At 44.4% G+C, this 12215-nt stretch overlaps 1 long non-coding RNA gene across 2 annotated transcripts in view; it reads right to left on the bottom strand.

Annotated features, from left to right (window-relative positions):
- LOC145343711 (uncharacterized) overlaps positions 1-2763 on the bottom strand; it is a 45060-nt gene extending 42297 nt beyond the window's left edge. For both annotated transcript variants that reach the window (XR_013886779.1, XR_013886780.1), the window contains exon 1: positions 2593-2763. This is a non-coding gene — a long non-coding RNA (uncharacterized LOC145343711). The remainder of the gene's footprint in view (positions 1-2592) is intronic.
- Positions 2764-12215: the final 9452 nt, after the last annotated feature.

The raw sequence follows: 12215 nt of genomic DNA, 5'->3' as shown, positions 1-12215 counted from the left end.
TCATATCTTCTAAGATAGATTAGTATGATGATGGATTCTCCAATCTCCTCTTTATTGGTTTTGATTTGATTTGATTTATTATTGTCACATGTATTGGTATACAGTGATAAGTATTGTTTCTTGCATGCTATGCAGACAGAGCATATTATTCATAGAGAAGGAAAGGGGAGAGTGCAGAACGTAGTGTTACAGTCATAGCTAGGGTGTAGAGAAAGATCAACTTAATGCAAGGTAAGTCCATTCAAAAGTCTGAGTGCATCAAGAAAGAAGCCGTTCTTGAGTTGGTTGGCAAGTGACTTCAGACTTTTGTATCTTTCTCCCGAAGAAGGTGGAAGAGAGAATGCCCAGGGTTCATAGGGTCCTTAATTATGCTGGCTGCTTTGCTGAGGCAGCAGGAAGTGCAGACAAAGTCAATGGGTGGGAGGCTGGTTTGTGTGACGGACTGGGCTACATTCACAACCTTTTGTAGTTCCTTGTGGTCTTGGGCAGGGCAGGAGCCATGCCAAGCTGTGGTACAACCAGAAAGAATGCTTTCTATGGTGCACGCGTAAAAGTTGGTGAGAGTCGTAGCTGCCATGCCAAATTTTCTTAGTCTTCTGAGCAAGTAGAGGCATTGGTGGGCTTTCTTAACTATAGTGAACCGATAGGCCCTGAAAGTTCACAAGAACATTGAATATAGAAGTTGGGATGTCCTGTTGAAGTTGTACAAGACATTGGTAAGGCCACACTTGGAATACTGTGTACAGTTCTAGTTGCCCTATTATAGAAAGGATATTATTCTAGACAGAGTGCAGAAAAGATTTACTAGCTTGCTACCGGGACTTGACCATTTGCATTATAAGGAGAGGTTATAGTCTGGGACGTTTTTCTTTGGAGCATAGGAGGCATAGGGGTGATCTTATAGAGTTCCATAAAACAATGAGGGGCATTGATGAGGTAGATAGCCAACATCTTTTCCCAAAAGAGGACAGTCTAAAACTAGTGGTCGTAGGTCTAAAGTGAGAGGGGAGAGATACAAAGGGTCCAGAGAGGCAATTTGTTCATGCAGACGGTGATAAGAGTCTGCAATGAGCTGCCAGAGATAGAAGTCGAGTTTTTGGTGTAGAGGGATATGGACCAAACTCGGGCAATTGGGACTACCTTAATGGTAAAAATTGGATAGCATGGACAAGTTGGGCTGAAGGGCCTGACTCCATGCTATAAACCTCTATGATTCTATGAAAAGTGGCACATCTTTGCCACATCTACGCCGAGGCTGCCAAGTCCAGAAACTGAAGTTCATGGGGTCAGTGGGAGGTCACTTAATTTGCCTGGTACTTCAGGACGTGTGTGGGAAACTTGCCATTGACACGTGGTCAAAAAAATACTGGAGATGAAGTGGGGGTGGGGGGGCGTGGCGGGGGGGGTGTTATGGGTGGGTGTGGAGGGAGAGTGGGGGGAGAGGGTGTTGAGTGGGTGTGGGGAGGGAAATGATATGTCGGCACCGCACCCCCTTCAAATCCATATCCCTTCACCATTGTGTCTCTTAAAGCCCCCTTTGTTAGTGTTCACTGTTCAACATGAAATTGGAGATATTCCTCTCTTGAACAGTCCAGGCTTTGAACCCAGTCTGAAATCCCAGGTTCGGCCTCATTTCCATCTCTGTCAGGAGAGTAAGCTCGCCCTGTTATTGTGTCACAGCAGATTCATGACTCCTGTATAAAATATATTTTTGTAATCAAATTGCAGATGGGATATTCTGATCGTGTGTGCGCTATTTATTTATTTGGCACAATGAAAGGTGATTATTTGATATCCCAGTGTCTTAAAGAACTACTAATTATAAGTATAATTGGAAATCTTGCTTGTCGAAAAATGTACAGCTTAAGCCTCGGGGGGACAATTTCCATTCAGCCTAAATTGTAAACAACTAATAGTTCTTATCATTAAAAATTGTTTTGACTTAATTGCAGCTTAGACCTGAAGCTCATCAGGTGCTACAGAGCAGTCAATTATTTTTAATAGTTCTTAGAATCATAGAATCCCTACAGTGCAGAAGGAGGCCATTTGGCCCTTCGATCCTGCATCGACAACAATCCTGACCTTATCCCCGTAACCTCATATATTTACCCCACGAATCCCCCTGAGACCTAGGGGCAATTTAGCATGGCCAGTCAACCTAACCTGCACATCTTTGGAGTGAGGGAGAAAACCGGAGCATCCGGAGGAAACCCAAGCAGACACAGGGAGAAGGAGCAAACTCCATACAGACTTTGACCAAACTGGAGCACCCGGAGGAAACCCACGCAGACACGGGGAGAATGTGCAAACTCCACGCAGACAGTGTCTCAAGGTCAGAATTGAACCAAGGCTGGATCCCTGGCACTGTGAGACAACAGTGCTGACCACTGCGACATCCCAATACCCTTATAATTAAAAGCTTCTTACAATTAAAAATTAATTTGATACCATTTCCCAAACCGAGGCTGGAGGGTGCAGAGCAAAGACTGCGGGAATAAAGCGAGGGGAGGGCGGGGAGAAAGAAGCAAAATCGGCAGAAAATCACACGAGTGGAGATTAAGAAAGATTTCACATGCAAATAACTTATCTGACCATGGTTGTCATTTCAGTGATCTCCTCTAGGCTTAGGCATTTCAGGCATTCCTGTCCTTGCACCGATGCTCTCTCAGCCAGCTGTGCACCCTATGGTTCTGCTAGGCTGCCGCATTAACACAGAGGCAGACAATACAACCTTCGGTCTGACTGAACACAAAACATTCACAGTCTCCGGGTAGTAATGACTGCCGAGCCCCTATTGAGGCTAGACTGGACTTGTCAGGTTAGCACCAGTGAGACTTTCCCACTCAGTAGCTGGAAGAGCATTGACAAATGCTTTGCATGTATAATTACAATGTCATTCTGGTCTTTACTGCGAATAAAATCAATGGGTTAGGTCCAGTCTAATGTTCCCAGTGGTGGTGGGAGTCCAGAACCAAGGGTCATAGTTTGAGGATAAAGGGTAACCCTTTTAGGATTGAGGTGCTGAGAAATTTCTTCACCCATAGCGTGGTAAATATGTGGAATTCACTACCACAGAATGTAGTTGAGGCCAAAATGTCGTCTGAGTTCAAGAAAAATTTCAGATATAGCTCTTGGGGCTAAAGGGATCAAGGGATATGGGAGAAGGGTGGGGGGATGGGGTCCAGGATATTGAATTCGATGATCAGCCATGATCAAAATGAATGGCAGAGCAGGCTCGAAGGGCCAAATTGCCCACACCAGCTTCTAGTTTCTATGTTTCCGTATTTGATTCCTGGCTTGGGTCATTGTCTGTGCGGAGTCTGCACATTCTCCCCATGTCTATGTGGGTTTCCTTCGGGCGCTCCAGTTCTGTCCCACAGCCTGAAAGACTTGCTGGTTAGATGTATTGGCCATGCTAAATTCTCCCTCAGTGTACCCAAACAGGCGCCAGAGTGTGGCAACTAGAGGATTTTCACAGTAATTTCATTGCAGTGTTAATGTAAGCCTACTTGTGACATGAATAAATAAACTTTAAAATCACAAACCTAAGAATAATACACAATATCACAGACTATTAAGTTTGCTTACCGCACAGCACAATTTTGCTGCCATTTCTAGTTACAAGGATTGCAATTGAATAATCAGGCTGGGTACATTGTAAGCATGAATTACATCTGGATGTTTTGTCCAGCTATTTTCAGAGTGATTCAGTTGGTATCCGTGCCTGGAACCAAGAACTTCCAAACTCCTGTCAACCTGGAACCCAGAACTTTCAAACTCCTGTTCCATGCATGCCACCAGTGAGATATTCAATCCCCTTCTTGCAAAATCACCTCAAATGTCTCCGGAAAATTATTTCTGACATCTGACTTTTATTGCTGCTGAGCACCTGGTGGGAAGTTATAGGACAAAGACATCTATAGGTTCACAGCTCCTTGAAAGTGGAGTCACAGGTAGACAGAGTGGTGAAGAAAGCATTCGGCATGCTTGGTTTCATTGGTCAGAGCATTGAATATAGGAGTTGGGATGTCTTGCTGGAGTTGAACAAGATGTGGAGATGCTGGCGTTGGACTGGGGTAGACACAATAAGAAGTCTCACAACACCAGGTTAAAATCCAACAGGTTTATATGATAGTAAATGCCACAAGCTTTTGGAACGCTATTCCTTCGTCAAGTGAGTGGAAAGTTCTGATCAGAAACAGGGCATATAAGGGCACACACAGTTTACAGAATACTGATTAGAATGTGAGTCTTAGAGTAGACTTGGAGTAGAGTCTTACAGTATCCTGTAAACAGTGTGTGCCTTTATATGCTTATGGCGTTTACTATCAAATAAACCTGTTAGACTTTAACCTGGTGTTGTGAGACTTCTTACAAAGTTGAATAAGACATTGGTAAGGCTACACTTGGAATACTGTATACAGTTCTGTTTATCCTAGTTTAGAAAGGATATTATTAAACTAGAAAGAGTGCAGAAAAGATTTACTAGGATGCTACTGAGGCTTGATGTTAGGAGAGGTAGGATACACTGGGATTTTTTCCCCTGGAGCGTAGGAGGTTTCGGGATGATCTTATGGAGGTCTATAAAATAATGAGGGGCATTGATAAGGTAGTCAACATCTTTTCCCAAGCATAGGGCAGTATAAAACTCAAGGCATTGGGTTAATATGAGAGGGAAAAAATACAAAAGAGTCCAGAGGGGCAAATTTTTCACACAGAGGATGGTGAATGCCTGGAACAAACTGTCAGAGGTAGTGGTAGAGGCGGGTACAATTTTGTCTTTTGAAAAGCATTTAGACAGTTACATATTAACTGGGTATAGCAGGATATGAGAAAATGTGGGCAACTGGGACTAACTTAGTGGTTAAAAGAAAGGGTGGTATAGACAAGTTGGGCCGAAGGGCCTGTTTCCATGCTGTAAACCTCTATGACTCTATGACTCTTAGCGAGAATGTTCTTCTATGTCTTTGATTAAAGATTGACTGAGTCTTCTGTCTTACGCAGCTTGTCAAAGTGGAGGATGACTTGTTTTCACAGTAAAAATCAGCTCTCAGGTGAAAGTGGAGTCCAGTGTGGGACCTACAGTCTCTGTCACAGGGTGGATGGTGGTTGGTGGAGCAGGAGCGTGGGGTGCCTAGGTTGCCACATGCTCCCCTCCCGCTGTCGACATTTGGATCAGGTTGCTCTCAGCGATGGAACGCAAGGTGCTCAGCTCCTTCTCAGATGTTTTCATCCACTTGAGGTGGTCTTGGGCCAGAGATTCCCAAGTGTCGGTGGAAAGGTTGCATTTTTTCAAGGAGGTTTTGATGGTGTCCTTGAAGTGCTTCCTCCGCCCTCCTTGGAGTCACTCGCTATGTTAAGCTCCAAGTGGAGCACTTGTTTCGGGAGTCTTGAATCGGGTATGTGGATGATGTGGCCCGCCCATCACAGCTGATCAAGCACAGTCAATGCTTCGATGCTAGGGATGTCAGCCTAAGCAAGAACACTGATATGGCATGCCTTTTCTGCCATTCAGCTTGTAGGGTCTCGCCAAGGCAGTGCTGCTGGTACTCCTTCAGGGTTTTGGGGTGCCCGCTGTACATAGTCCATCTTTCTGAGCTGTACGGGATGGCAGGTATCACTATAGCTCTGTAGCCCATGAGTTTGGTGCCAGGTCTGAGGTTCTGATCTTCAAACACTCTCTTCCTCAGGTGACTGAAGGCTGCGTTGGCATCCTGAAGGTGGTGTTGAACCTCATCAGCAATGTCTGCCCTAGTTGACAGTTGGCTCCCATGGTTTGGAAAGTAGTCCATGCTATCCCAGACTTCATTGTGGAGTTTGATAACCGGGCCAGTGCAGAGTGGCAGGGGAAGTTTGGTCGAGGACTTTTGTCCTGCAGATGTAAGGCTCATGATCCCATCTACCTCAGTGAAGGCTTTGACAATAGCTTGAATCTTGGCCTCAGAGTGTGCCCAGACCTAAGCACTATCTGTAGTTTAATGACAGAGGATGGGGCAACCTTGAACCTGGCCCACAGTTGGTGAATGCCGAATGTTCTGTAGTTTAGCTGTACTCCAGCGGGGGAGCTTGCTAAGGGTGAGATGCAACATTGCAGCAAGGAAGATCAAGAAGAACATTATTGCATTGACACAGCCTTGCTTAACTCCAGGCTAAGTACAAATTGGGTCTGTGTAGATCCGTTAGTCAGGAATACTGCTTGTCGGGATTCTCTCGCGCTACTCAAGAAGTGCAGTGGGCCAGGAAGCAACAGTGGGGGAGCTTTAGTGCCTTTTGTAGCACAATCACATGGGGTCACATGGGCTCAGGGCTGGCCATCGGATTTGAGGGTGGGCTGAAGCTGGCCATCAGGATAGGGGGGGATCAGGACTGGCCATTGGGGTGGGGGGAGTGGTAGTCAAGACTGACTATCACAGGGGGGTGCGGGGGCAGTGGGGCTGGCCATGGGAGTTGGGACTGGCTGGAGGGAGGGGGAGAGCAAGAGCGAGATTGAGGCTGCCTGGTGTGGCAGGGGGGGTCAGGGGAGGAGTGGGGGGAGGGATGCGTTTGGGAGGGAGATTGGGGCTGGCCCAAGGGAGGCCTGGTAGGCCAGCGATTGGGGCGACGGGGGTTGTCAGGAAGGCCAGTGATCAGGGAGAGTTGTGGGGCTGGCCAAGCCCCGGGAAGTGGCGGGGAGGGGGATCACTGCGCATGCACCAATCTCAGCACTGACAGATCAGCACATCTGTCTGCTCAGTGCTATGCGGGTGGGAATAGGCCCCACCAACGCTCACCTGTGGGAATCTGCAATGCTTAGAGTGTTGGAGATTCATTCTGATGGCCACCCAAAAAACAGGCAGGACGTACTTCTATTTTCCCACCCGTTGGGCACCTAGTTGTTTTTTGGGAGAATTCCAGCAATTATGTCTTGGTGTCAAATTTTGTTGATAATGTCTCCTGCGGAACACCTTGGAATGTTTAATTTGTTTGCGTCAGTTGGCCTCAGTCCTGTCACAGACTGAGACGGGACTCAGCCCACCCCAGAGAGCACAAATCTGAGCAGACACCTCAGTGGCACTGAGGGAATGCCATCCTGTCAGAGGTGCTATCAGTGGGGGAAAATGTTAAACCCCATTCGACTCTGTTCAGGTGGGTGCAAAGACAAATTCGGAAGTTCCTCTGTTAACATTTTCCCTTTCTCCATACAATCAGAAAGCAGATTAATCAATCATCCCACTCTGGCATCTGACTGCGTACACGTTGACTGTCAGAGTCATAGCGGTTTACAACATGGAAACAGGCCCTTCAGCCCAACTTGTCCGTGTCACCCTTCTTTTTAAACCCCGAAGCTACTCCCAATTGCCTGCATTTGGCCCATTTCCCTCTATGCCCACCTTATCCATGTAACCGTCTATTGTATTTTTGCCTGCCTAAAAACTGACAATTTTAAAAACACGGAATATCGTCAGGATGCGATGACATTTTAATTCAGGTTTCCTCTATCTCCATTCATTGGCTTTACAAACTCAGGTTCATATACTGCAAAAAATAAAGTAGTTAGCACTGAGCATGCAGTGATTATGAAATGGTTTGTGTGTGACAAATGCATTGATTCCAGGACTATTATGTCTTCAGCGGCATGACTGCGATCACTGAGCCTTCTGGTGCCTAAAATCCACAATAGTTCCACTTCATTCTCATGGCATCAGTTTACGGCGACCAAGTTCAGCGTTCACTTTGCTTCTAGCTTTAACCATAAACAAGGTAACAGGTGGTCGCACAGTGGGCCCCTTGCCTGCTCGACCATGGCGTGCAACACAGGAGGATTCGGCGCCAGCTAGCAGAAGAGTACGGGCTCGCAGAAAAAATATTGTTTGCAGATTGGTTCCATTAGAGAGCAAACCATTGCACAAAATCAAATTTTCAATGCTTTGCTGGTATGTTTACGCTTCCTGAAGCAAAACAGGGACAAGGTCAGGCTGAGTTTTGGTGACTCCCTGGTTGAACAGTCATCCATTATAATAAAGGAACAATTCTGTCTTAAAAAAAAAGGCAGCACAGCACGAGGGAGCTGGGTTCAATTCTGGCTTTGGGTGACTGTGTAGAGTTTTCTCCCCGTGTCTGCGTGGGTTTCCTCCGGGTGCTCCCGTTTCCTCCCACAGTCCAAAGATGTGCAGGTTAGTGGGATTAGCCATGTTAAATTGTCCCTTAGTGTCAGGGGGACTAGCAGGGTAAATATGTGGGATTGTGGGGATGGGGCCTGGGTGGGATTGTTGTCAGTGCAGATTCAATGGGCTGAATGGCCTCCGTCTGCACTGTAGGGATTCTATGATTATTCATTGTCTGGACTCACATACGAAGTTGGCGCCCATTTTTATTCAGTAAGCAGCCTGTAAATGCAGAGGAAATGAATTGAATGCAACTAACAAGCTCCCTCACTGACCCAGTGCACTATCTAAGACAGTGCTGTGAGCTAGTCTCCTTAATTCACTACAGAAAAAGAGTTAACATTTCTATTAGAATATTAAAGCATTTTCATAGAGAGATACAAGCCCTTTAAACCTCCAAGCAGTAATAATCCAGCAGTAATTTCTGTTATGATATTCTGTTATCCTATTTCCTCTCTCTTTGCTGTGAGTTTGCTGATTTAGTGTGTTACTGCACTTATAAAAAGAGGAGTGTCTTTGGTCAGTGATATACCGTGGGAATGTCTCTTGTCATATTTCTGCAATGATATTTTCAGTTCACTCCCTGACTTAAATGTTAGCCTTTGTCACGACTGGACTTTGCATCCACTTTAGCATTCCAAGTAAGAGCTATCACTGGAAAATGATAGAAATGGGGAAAGAAAGGACCCGCATTGATATCATCCTTTCCCTGACCCCTCAGGAAATTCCAGTCAACAAAATATCTTTGGAACTGGCGTAATGTAGGAAAACACAGCTACCAGTTTTCACACAGCAAGATCCCGGAAACAGCGATCTGTTAATGAACTGAACTGTTGTTTGTTTTTTAGGCTTTTCAGCTGAAGTTTGATTTGATTTATTATTGTCACATGTATTGGGATACAGTGAGAATTATTGTTTCTTGTGCATGATACAGACAAAGCATAACATTCATAGAGTAGAATGGGAAGAAGGAAAGGAAAGAGTGCAGAATATACTGTTACAGTCATAGCTAGGATGTAGAGAAAGATCAACTTAATATAAGGCAGGTCCATTCAAAAGTCTGATGGCAGCAGAGAAGATGCTGTTTTTGAGTCGGTTGATACGTGATCTCAAACTTTGTATCTTTTCCCCGACGGAAGATGGTGGAAGAGAGAATGTCCGGGGTGTGTGGAGTCCTTGATTATGCTGGCTGCTATTCCAAGGCAGTAGGAAGTAGACAGAGTCAATGGATGGGAGGCTGGTTTACATGATGGACTGGGCTATGTTCACAACCCTTTGTAGTTTCTTGCGATCTTGGTCAGAGCAGGAGCCATCCCAAGATGTGATACTTCTGGAAAGGATGACCAGGGCACTGGGAAGAACTCCTATGCTCTTCGTTGAAACCTTTGCTGTAAGACCTACTTTTTACGCCCAGCCTGAGAGGGCAGACAGGGCCACATTTGAAGAACAGAACCTCAGACAGTGCAAAGTGCAGCTATGGCTGATACATCGATAACTCCGGAAATACTGAAAGAGAGATATTCACTCGTTGTGAGGATCATGCCACTGTATGTGAATCATCACATGAATTATAGACATTCATATCACGCAGTGATCAATGGGTACAGTCATATCAATACCCGCACAATTATGCATGTATGTGCCTGTATTGATTGCGTTTATAGATTTCTCACTTAAGGTGCTGGCCCATCGTTCATGCCAAATACTTTCATTTTAAACGTGGAAGATTCAATCTTTTATAGGTATATAGTTCCCTCCTGAAGTGTACATACCCTGGATTCTTTGTAAGCAGACCTCCTACTTGGCAATTTATACGGATGGGATGGCTAAATCTGAAGCAAAGGCGCATTCAGAGCAACATCAACAATACCTTATGGTTGTATAAAGTAGAAAGACACATCAAAGCATTTCACAGAGACACAAGAAAGAAAGCATTCTCAGGCTGACTGTGCAATATAACATTAAGATTCCAAAAAAAATTTTTCTTATAATATGTATTTGTATAGCATTTCCCATTTTGGAGTACAGCCAAGCTTCACTACAATGAGCCTTCTTCCTTGGGGCCAACAGAAAATAATTATTATATCACAATATTCACAGCAGTCAGATTTAGCGACTTGCTGTATCGGAGAAATAAACAATTTACCAATTTGTATTGAATGTTATTTTATCCTGTTTAAAATTACAACACCGATTGTCTCATATTATTCATGCTTTCTTCAGATGATACTGTTTCTATCTTGTTAACACTTCGGGACTACTTAATTAGCTAAGAACAGCTTTGGAATCAATGCAAGCCTTTCCTCCTCTCAGTAAAATCTTCAGCTCCATGACTAACTGGCAAATGTTTCCTCCTCTGCCTGTTTACACATAGCACAGCATGCACTGTTACTCTCATCGGCTGTTATTACACCAGTGAGAGACACCTTCATCAAGATCTTCATGGATCAACACCAACAGCGTCTCCGCATCTGTCTTTCATCTTTGACAAAACAGACATGTTGGCCCACATTGCTGCCCATATCACTTTTGGCTAAGACAAGTTCTTTGCAGATTGCAACTTACAGCCCTCCTGAATGGTTCTCGTCACCAAGAATTTGAAGTGCTTTCTTCAGAGAAGAGGACGATCGCTTCCATAGCTGCTTTCTCTCCTTCTTCAGAGGGGGAGCAGGATAAGATACGGCACAGTTCATTCCCTACTTTAACACTACTTTATCAAAGGGTTATCTGGACTCGAAACGTCGGCACTTTTCTCTCCTCACAGGTGCTGCCAGACCTGCTGAGATTTTCCAGCATTTCCTCTTCTGGTTTCAGATTTCAACATCTGTAGTAATTTGCTTTTAAAGCTACCCAAAATCTATGAATTGAGAATCTGCTGAGTACAACAATGCTCAGTGAAATGAATCTCAACACAGCTCACACTAGAAATTGACCTTGATTGCCTACTTGCTCTTAATTTTCTGCCAATTCACACTCACACAGTGGAGAATTGGGCATGGGTGGGGAGGATGGCCCAGGGGTTGGGGTACGGTACATGTGGCAGAGGCTTGTGTAAGAAAATGGTACAACAGAGGGTTGCTCTATGTCCAAGATTTGGAAAAAACCTTGGTGTAAAGGGAGCTTTATTCTGTATCCATCCATATTATGTCTTAAGTGGGAATGTTTGATGCATGCGTGCTTGACAAAGTAGAAGGCTTACAATTCTCTACCATTGACACAAAAATGGCAATAAACGGAAGTTTAGATCTCTGAAGCAAATATCACGTGACATTTTTGTTTTTGGTGAAAAAATGCTATAACGCCAACCACCCCTCCAAGTAATAAAGTTAACAGTGCAGCAAAATGAGAATGGCCATTCATCTACAGTTTGCAGTAGAGTTTATAAGGCATATTTTGAATTAACACCTCTTTATTATGTATAATTTATTTCACAAATCTCTAAATAGAATGCAATTAAACCACAGCAGTCTTACTTTCTCTCATAATTCTCTCCATCCCATCCCATGCTACGGATATTTTTATTTATATACTCAGATAATCTATTTAAGTCTCCCATGTTGTCATGTTATCAATGAATAATTTTACAAATTGTGTCTTACGGAGTATATTTCTTCTAGAAAGACAATCCTCTTCTGCCATTCATACATGAATTGACACAAGAAACAACAGTAAACATTCTAGAATTCTTTGCAGGTAAAGGTTTCTTTATTTATTAGTGTCACAAGTAGGCTTACATTAACAGAGCAATGAAGTTACTATGAAAATCCCCTAGTCACCATTCTCCGGCGCCTGTTCGGGTACACTGAGGGAGAATTTAGCGTGGCCAATGCACCTAACCAGCACACCTTTTGGACTGTGAGAGGAAACCAGAGCAACTGGAGAAAACCCATGCAGACACGGAGAATGTGCATATTCCACATAGACTCCACACAGACAGTGACCTAAATTGGAAATCAAACCTGGGTCCTTGGCACTGTGAGGCAGCAGTGCCACCATGCCACCCATTTGCAAATAAAGGACTCAATATATGAATGCCCTGTGTTCTGCATACAGGAACAAGGAAAAGACACG

Source organism: Carcharhinus amblyrhynchos, chromosome 6, assembly GCF_965287045.1.
Source record: "Carcharhinus amblyrhynchos chromosome 6, sCarAmb.v2.hapA, whole genome shotgun sequence".
NCBI lineage: Eukaryota > Metazoa > Chordata > Chondrichthyes > Carcharhiniformes > Carcharhinidae > Carcharhinus > Carcharhinus amblyrhynchos.
The sequence above is the reverse complement of the archived record's forward strand: the minus strand, read 5'-3'. Positions and strand labels throughout refer to the sequence as shown.